Here is a 9,972-nt window from a genome sequence, read left to right as displayed (position 1 = left end):
GTAAATCCAAAAATTCTTGTACCTGTGTTTTACCCACTTACATAAAAAAAATCATCAATAAATCTGTAACATAAAAAAACATGTTCTCTTAAAAAATTAAACCTATACATAATAAACTACTTCAAATAAACCCATAACCAGGTTGGTATACATGAGAGCAAAAGGAGCTCCCATGGCTGTTCCTTGAACCAGGAAATTACCTAGTTAAACTAAAAAAAATTAACTAAACAGAAATGAATTAACTCAATAATATAGGGCAAAAGTGGACCCCCCCCCCAAAAAAATGTTAAAGCTTCCAAACCTACTGTTTTATATTTGTGTACAAACTTCTCACATCCAAGGTGATCCAATAGAAGTCTTCACCCCATATTATTGTCTTTATTTTTTCTAAAAAAAAATCAAAATAATCTTTGATATAAGAATCTAAAGACACCATAAACTTAGTTAAATAGGACTGTAACATAATCCCTACATTGTGCAAAAAATAATTACTGGCTGCCACTATCGGACGCGGGGGGGGGGGGTCGTACTTTTGTGAACTTTAGGTAGATAATAACATTTTGCCAAAGTGCAATTTTCCATGCTAAACTTCACCTCTATATCATGTCTGGATAAATATCAAAGTCTAGAACCTTTCATCAAAATATCTTTAAAGTTGTCCATAGCTTGTTCATATTCCCCACAACTCAATATTTTGTAAACTTGCTCATCACTAAGATGATCCATACACATTTTTAAGTACTGAGAAAAATGTAATACAACTATTTTATTGCCCTTATATGAAGGTTTCACAATTGATTCTTTCCATTTACTCATTTCCTGTAGCTTTTGCCACTCCTGTTTGGTTAAATTATAATTAACTAAATTTTTACTTTTATAAAACTTGTCAAAAAGCTTATCTATAGAGAAATAAACCACAGATGAAAAATGAGAAATTCCTTCATGTTTGAATGGAGGAATGAATGCACTCTTAACAGGTACTCTAGTAGTGTGTCTAATAAACAATAGGCATTAGCCTCATCAGATACAGAAAAAGAAGAATCACATGTATGAAAACTATCATTCGTATCTTGTTCCATAATAAGAAGTTATGTACCTACCATAACGTTCCATGTTAGTTGTCTTCTTTGATGGGTTGGAGCCGATCCGCTAAGCTCGAGAGTCACTTTTACCAGCTCGAGGCAGCCCCATATCCCATGATGCAAGGCGGTAAGTACCCAGATCTCGTTTGCTGACAAAGGGCAATAGCACCAAGCATAAAATACTTCCCAAAGGAAGAAAGAAAACTTACAGATGGAAGAAGGACCAGGTCTGAATGGTCTTCAGCATAACAGTTTCTTATACAAGGTCTGTCCAGGCCAGGGGAAGAAAGAAGGCGAGAGAAGACAACTAACATGGAACGTTATGGTAGGTACATAACTAATGTTAAGTTGTCAATCTCGCCTTCATTCTTGCTTGATGGCCTAGCACCTCTATCCTGGGTGGCTCAATGGAACAAACTCTTGAGGACTGTAGAGCCAAAACTGGCTCTGTCCCTGGAGGCCAAGTCCAATTTGTAATGGGAAACAAAAGTGTGAGGAGTAGCCCAAGTGGCGCTGCACAAATAGTGTCCAAAGGAAGTCTAGCTTGAAAGGCTGTAGAAGTAGCTAAGCTCCTAGTTGAATGTGCTTTAGGTTTTGAGCACAGCTGTTTTCCCTATAAATTTCAGAGATGACCAAGAAAGCCATCTGGACAAGGTCACTTTAGAAACAGGAAGGCCTTTTTATTATCCGCATAGGAAACAAAAGTTGATCAGATTTTCTAAATTTTTTGTTCTGTCCAAATAATATCTAAGTTGACGGTGGACATCAAGATAATGTAGCTTTTGTTCAGCTCTATCTGAATAGTTAGGAAAAATACAGGAGATCAATGGATTGATTCAGATTGTTCTGAGAAGCGACCTTAGGTAAAAAGGTTGGATTAGTTCTCAAAGATACTCTGTCTTTGTGAAAAACCAAATAGGGGGGTCGAACCGAAAGAGCATGAAGTTCAGACACCCTCCTGGCAGATGTAATAGCCACTAGGAATAAAGTTTTCCAAGAAAGATATTTTAGGGAACAAGAAACAGCTGGCTCAAGGGGAAGAATCAAGGATGTCAGCACTAAATTTAGATCCCACTGAGGAGGAGGATTCCTGATTGGAGGCTTTAGTAGGAAAATTCCTTTCAAGAAGGCCCTGCAGAGCCTATGGGACATAATATTATGATCTGCTATCCCGACATGAAAATTGGAAATAGCAGCCAATTGAACTCTGACTGTGGAAGAAGAGGAGCCTGCATGAAAAATCTCTGCTAAGAAGTCCAGGACTGCCTGAACAGGGCAGTAAAGGATCAATATTTTGGGCCTTAGCCCAATAAGAGAAACGCTTCCATTTGCTTGTATAAATCCTCCTGGTAGAGGATTTTAGCCGGCTACTATGATGTCTCTAACTGGGTTAGAGATCAAAGGAAGCCTGGCTAAGGAAGGAAGTGGAGCAACCATGCTGTGAGGTTGAGAGAAGGGATTGACCGGTGCAGCTGACCCGATTGGTGAATCAGAAGATCTGGCACTGGGTCCAGATGCCTGCACCAAAAGGTGATGATGGAGGAACGGGAACCAAACCTGTCGAGGCCAGTAAGGGGCAATGAGGATCAATTTGGCTCTCAAAACGGTAGCTTTCTGGATCACCTGAGGGATCAGAGGAAATGGAGGGAAGGCATAAAGAAGTCCCTGGGGCCAATCCTGGGTCAGAGCGTCTCTGGGGATGGCCTGATAGAGGAAGAGGCTGAAGAAGTCTGGACATTTGCTGTTTTGGGGAGTAGCAAAAGATCGCAACATGGCCATTCCAGAAAAATCTCTTCCGCTATAGATTGCTTGAGAGACCACTCGTGAGGCATGAGGATAGCTCTGCTCAATCTGTCCGCTACAATGTTGGTTTTCCCAGGGATATGCGTTGCTACCAGAAACCGGTGAGAGGAGATCGCCCATTGCCATAGTCTGGCGCTTCGACACAAGGGGTAGGACTTGGTTCCGCCCTGTTTGTTGATATACCAAACTACAGACATGTTGTCTGTGTGGACTGCAATTGTCCCTATGGGAAGAAAGTCGTTGAGGGCTTGCAACGTTAAAAGCACTGCTCTCATCTCCAGGACATTTATGTGCAGATGGTACTCGAACGGCTGCCACGTCCCATGAACCATCCTGCCCTGATAATGACCCCCACCCGATCAGGGAGGCATCCGTGGTGACAGTGGCTATCGGGGATGGGGTACAAAGTACCTGCCTTGGTGAACCTGAGGCGATGTGATCCACCAAGCAAGATGCTCTTTGCATGTCTGTGTCACCAGAATCTGGTGACATTGGAAGTTGCTGAAAATGCGACCATTGTGTGAACAGCATCCACTGAAGAAGGCGCATGTAGAATCGAGCCAGGAAGTAGAGTAATGGCCGCAGCCATGAGACCCAATACCTTTAGAACCATTCTGGCCTGTACTTTCTTGCTGGCCAGAATGATCCTGACATGACTCTGAATGTCTGAAACTCTTTGTTCTGTAAGGGTAGCTGACATCCTAACAGTGTTTAAGTTTGCCTATGAAGGTAATAGACTGGCAGGGCGATAAGGATGACTTTGTTGATTGAGATGCCCAAATGAGAACAAAGGTCTACTGTGTAATCCCTGGCTTGTATAAGCTGATGCCTGGTGGTGGCTGACAGGAGCCAGTCGAACACCTGGAATCCTTGACGCCTCAGGTGAGCCGTGACCACTGCCATGCATTTGGTGAACACTCTGGGGGCTGTAGTGAGACCAAAGGGCAGGGCTCTGAACTGGAAATGACTGGACCCCAGCCAAAGCGGAGAAATCTCCTGCTGTGAATTTTGATGTGATACATCCTGAAGATCTATTGAGCACATCCAGTTGTCCTTCTGTAAGAAGGGCAGAATTGACTGAAGAGTGACCATTCGAATCTTGTCTTCCTCACAGACTTGTTGAGTCTAGATCCAATATTGGTCTCCAGTCTCCCGTTTTTGGCTTTTGGGGACCAAAACCTTGAGTAGATTCCGGCTCTGAATGGTCTATTGTAACTGGCTGAATGGCTCTTTTGCAGTAGTTTTGAGATTTCTGACTCTGCAATCTCCCTTAGACCGGGTGGTACATCTGGAAGGGAACTTGAGGGAAGGGACTTTCCTCGAAAGGAATTATGTAACCCTTGGATATGATCGACTGTACCCATCTGTCTTGAGTGAGGGAATGCCAGGCTTCTGGGTACAGTGATAATCTTCCCGACTGCCTCCAAGGAGGGACAGCCAACACCTCAGGGATGCTGAAAGGGCTTATCAGAGAGGCTCCTGTTCCCTGGTTCTTGGACCCCTCTGCCTCTAGAGCTGCCTGTTGTTGTTACCCCTCTGCCTCTAGGTAAACTGACGACTCCTTGGGATTTACGGAACCACATTTTCCCACCTTTCTGTCCTTTGGGATAAGGCCTAGAAGGGGTGGAAAACGGACTCCAACAGCAGAAAGAGTCTTGCCGTCCTGTTCGCACCTGGTCAAGGTTTCCTTCACCTGAGGGCCAAACAAAGCTGACCCATCAAAGGGAGAATTTGTGAAGGACGCCTTAAAGGGATCCGCAAAATCACATAGCCACATCCAGGCTTGGCGCCTAAGAGCCACACCTGTACCTGCGGCTCTACTGCTCCATCCGCAGCATAAGATATTAGCCGCATGGAGGAGTTTGCAATGGAATTGAGGGTTCCTAGCGCAATTTTTCTTGAGCCCCTGCAGCTGTAGGATCCTGAACTACTTCACCCAGCTCCTTAAGGATATCCTCTGGAGTCTGGTGAAGTGACAAAGGTAATTCAGTAGCAAAGGTCGCTGAGGAAAACATCCGCATTACCTATCCATGGTCCTAGAGTCCTTATTAGGAGGATGGACAGGCACGGAAGGATCTGCAAGTTCCTTTGGTGGCCGCAGCCACCACCATGGCATCAGCAGGGACACCCTTAGTAAGGAATTGTTTGTCACACGGGCAGTGATAAATTTTGAAGGCCTCCTAGGGACTGGCTCTACAGAGTCAGGAGCTGCCGCAATAACCTGCATAAGGGTCGAAGGCGGAGACACCCAGGAGGTGGAGGGCCGAGATCCAAACGCCTCTAGGTATACTGACTCATCCTCAGAGGGATTGTTGGTGGGCCAGTTTCCCTCTGTTTCAGGAGTTCTAGGATGTCTGAGAAGGAGACATCCTCAGAGGGGATCTAGGGGATCCCTCTGACTCATCAAAGTCAGTATCCAAGTGACAGACTCGGGAGTCTACATGCTTCCTCTTACAAGTCCTCTTCCTAGGAGGATCTCCAAACATCAGGAAAATCCTCGGAAGAGGGGAAATTCCCAATGGGGAAACCTGAGGCGGAGGATCTCTGGGTCCTGTAGCAAGAGAAGTGGCAGAGATGTCAACAGGTACTATAGAGGGAGGAGCTACGGGAACAGACTGTTGACTGATACCAGTGGCCAGTACACTCTTCATCACCTCGAATGCTCCTCCCAGGCAGGTCCGAGAGAACCCGCTCAAGAGCTAGGAACTCCAGGGACCACCGAAGGGAAGCCTCCGAGGCAGATGTCGGAGCCGAGCTCACGAGGCTCCAAGGGCGACAAGGGTCCGATGCCGAGGAGACCATGGAAGCCGACCACCGAATCCCTCTAAGGAAGGTCTCAAAGAGGAGATAAGAGTAGAGGCTGAAGGAACAGAAGGGGGTATCCGTCCTCCAGCCGTAGCAGTAACCATTCGAAGACTCCAACTCCAAGCTCTGGGGTAGAGTTGAAGGAGGAACTGTAACGGGTGTGGACCAACAGTCGCCTGTTGAGACGGACTATGTAACATTTGGGCCAGTACCTGTGACTTAAGTAATCTACTGACCACTCTCTAGGTCATGATCTGACAATCTGGATGACCTTGAAGATTAGAAGAGGTATCGGCTCCAAGGAAGGAGACCTCGACCTCTTCCTGGAATGAGCCATCGGAGCCATAGATCCTGTCGGAGCCGACCTCGGAGCCGACAGGAAAACAGCCACCAAACATGGGTGTCGGAACCGATCGGAGCCAACACGTGGTCGATACAGATTCGCACCGATAGCCATCGGTGCCAGAATCGGCTCCAGCCCGCAGGCTTAGAGACAGAAGCCTGGGCCTTGGAAGATTTAACTGATTTTGACGGAGAGCCCTCCAAGAATCAGTTTATTATTTCCTGCAGGACTCTCTGGCTGAAGGAATGACAAATAGCACAGGAGTCCTGCAGGTGAAGAGGCCCGTGTGACCGTCTGTCAGAGACATCTTCTGACAGCACGAGTCACACTTCTTAAAACCTGAGACCCTCTCCTTTGACATGGTGCTTAAAACACACACACACACCAGTCAAAAAACTTAAATTAAAGCAAATACCAAAAGGTATTCCTAAAAATAAACACACACACACCCTAACAGGGAGGGGATGGGATGGGTAAAATTTGACTAAAAAATATTAAAGGAGACAGGGATTTCTGTCAGGAAAACTAAATAACTAACTTATAATTAATAATAAAGAGTTTTTTTAACAAAAAGGGGCTTGAATATTAGTAAAGTGAATCACTTACCAAGAGCTGGTAAAAGGAGGACCTCATCAAACGAGATCTGGGTACTTGCATCATGGGATATGGGGCTGCCTCGAGCTGGTAAAAGTGACTCGGAGCCGAGGGATCGGCTCCGAACCCATCAAGCAAGAATGAAGGCGAGATTGACAACTTAACATCATCTCTTATCAATTTCATAAAACGCATCTTTTGCCTCATTAAGATAATCACATAATTGCAATTTACGTATCAGATGAAATATTTCAGTTTGAACTACATATTTTCTAGGAAGAGGAGTGGGTATACACTTTAAACCATGTTCTAAAACTGCTATTTCACTATTATGTAAAGTACAGCCAGATAAATTTAAAACAGGATTACCACAATCTCCATCAGTAATATTTAGCAACAATAACATTTTGGAAATGTCAATATTTAGTCTGTTTCGGGAGGTTTGTGTCATACCTTGTATATTGTCCATTCCTATAGCCTTCTGTGTGACACCTCTTCTTTCCATAGTTGTAGTTCCGTTGATTCCGAAAATTATTTCTTAAATTTTCAGGTTCCTGCGGTCATGGTAAAGGTGGATAGCCTCCATCTTCTTCCTCAGATTCACCCATACTGCTGACCACTTCCGACGAAGCGAAAGACACGCTGAGTTTAGAATTAGCTCCACCCGAAAGGGCATCACTTGACTTGTGGGTTCCTTTTATTAGCTATTTTCTTAAAGGCAAATCCACTACATCACGTTCCAATTTCATTTTTCTTTTTATAATGTCAGTAGAAGCTTCTTCTAATTTTGCATTTAAATTGCAAAGAACAGAACTGAATTTATCTTTTATCTGATCCAAATTGTTCAGCTAAACCTTTACAACAGGCTCCTATGTCATCTTTTACTTTACGTTGTTTTACTGCATCTCTTTCCACTAGAATATGCAGCCACTCAATAACACATTTACGAGCAGCCCGAAGCCACTTAGCTTCAAACTGTTTACCTGTAGGGTCAGACCAATCAAAAGGAGTAGTAGGATTCTTAACAAAACAGAGACCACTTGGAGTCGCATCGAGGTCTATATAGCGTTGCAGGCTGAGTATATTAAAATGTAAGATTTCTCCTTACACAACAGTCTTTCCAAGGAGTCTAAAACACTCCGAGCATCTTGTGGAATATTAGTCAAAACAGGTTGGCTTACACAATGGAAAGGGTTATGTGATCTCTTATTAGCCCCTTCCAGCAATATTCTTTCCCAAGGTTTCACGGTTTGTCACCCTGGAGGATAAAGATGAATTACCTTCCAATTGTATCTCTTGCATTTGTACCACATATTGTCCCATAGTCCTTTGACTCCTTTCTGCCCAATCTTCACAAAATACATAGGGTAGCTGTACAGAGGATGATTCACTGGTCATATTCTTCCCAAACCACAAAAGCACCAAGATACCAAACAAAACGACCAAAACCAGTGATAAAATAGAATAGGTTTAATCACCTCACACTTTAGCACCTCGGCTTTACAGCCTTCCAGGAGATATCAGTACAAAAACATCACACAGTTTATATAACATCATTAAACAATTATATAATAAAAATTAACTCATTACAAAACATATTTCCAATTACATTCTTTGTTTAAACCAAAGGGTGTCATAGCATCATATTAAAAAAAAAAATGACAGTTTCTTTATATAACTTATTCTTCAAATTATTAGCACCAATAGCTTGTTTATGTTCCAAAATACATCCTTTTAAGCATGAATAAATTCCCCCATGAACTGAAGTAAAATGACAAGCTATAGGACTTTCTATTTTGTTATTCCTGATACCGTGTTTCTCCATAAATAAGACCTAAGCAGAGAATAAAGCCTAGCATGGTTTTCCAGGGTGGTCATGATATATGCCTTACCCCAAAAATAAGCCCCAGTTATGATCATCAACAACACATGATGGACGTGTTGAATTATAAAATAATATTACTGACACCTGTTGACTGGGGTTATCGTACTCTGCGTGCCATTTTTGGACTATTTGGAAACACAACTTCTCTTTGAAGAAAGTCGTAAGATTCTTTCCATGGGAGTCCTCCACGATTCTTACTGTAACCCTACTCCTCACTCACACTTGACAGTTGAGATCCTTGGCTCATAAATACTGGCAAGTGTACTTTGATCAAAGTACAGACAACGCACATAAAACATCACACTTGATAACGAACGGCTGTGGTTGTGTCTTCTTAACCGTTGCCATTTTGTGTTGCCACTCCTGCCTCGTAAGTCTTCAATTAACACCCCCCCCAGACAAGATGAGTGCAAAAAGAAAGAGCTATTCTGTCGCGTACAAGAAAGGAATCATGGAAGACTCAAAAGAATCTGATGGCTTTCTGCAAAGAGAAGAAGTTGGATCTCCGAATGGTCCAAAAATGGTGTGCAGCATACGATAACCTCAATCAACAGGCCGACAAGGGAAATGCTAAGAAGTGCAAGTGTGGATCAGGTCGGCAACCATTATTTCCCGAGCTGGAAGACATCATCTGTGAATGGATTGCTAACAGGAGAGCAAAGGCTTTGGTTGTGCGCAGGGCTGATATTCAAGCATTTTCCCTTGCAATGGGGCCACAGTTAGAGATATCACCAGAAGAATTCAAACCATCACAACACTGGCTGGTTGGCTTCCTTCAGCAATATGAACTGTCTCGAAGAAGATCAACAACATTGTTCAAGCTGGAAGATACTGAAGTTATTAAACGTGCACTTGCATTCAAGTCCTTTGTTGATGGCATCGACTTTTTTGAATACCAACTCTCCAACATGATTGCTATGGCTGAAACTGCAGTGTGTAGGGACCAAGGATCTCAAACAATTGATCAGAGGGGTGCCTCGTCAATCTACATTTTTTTCACTGGTTACGAAAGTGCACGTGTTACCTGCATTTTGGCAATTCATTTAGATGGAAAGAAAACCCCACCTCTAATCATCATTAAGGGCAAGAAAGATAAGATTGAACGTGTTTCAGTGATTTACATTCTTGAAACTGAAAAAGATTTGTGCATACAAGACAAGCAGTTATAAGGAAGTGGGTCGATGTACTGCTGCCACTTGTTTTGCGAGGTGGCAAAAGAGGTCTGCTAGTCTGGGATTCAGCCAGCACTCACCGCGCTAAAGCCATGAAGAAATTCCTTGCACGGAGAAGAATAGATCAAATAATGATTCCTGCAGGAATGACTGCCTATCTTCAGACTCTTGATATTTCAACAAACAAGCCATTTGCACATGGAACTCAATGACTACATTGAAAATAGAATGGAGAGAAATTAGCATGGAAACTTTGTGAAGCCTAGCCTACAAGAGGTCGTGACTTGG

The sequence above is a fragment of the Protopterus annectens genome, chromosome 2.part0 (assembly GCF_019279795.1).
Source record: "Protopterus annectens isolate FY-2018-M chromosome 2.part0, PAN1.0, whole genome shotgun sequence".
Classification (NCBI taxonomy): domain Eukaryota; kingdom Metazoa; phylum Chordata; order Ceratodontiformes; family Protopteridae; genus Protopterus; species Protopterus annectens.
The sequence above is the reverse complement of the archived record's forward strand: the minus strand, read 5'-3'. Positions refer to the sequence as shown.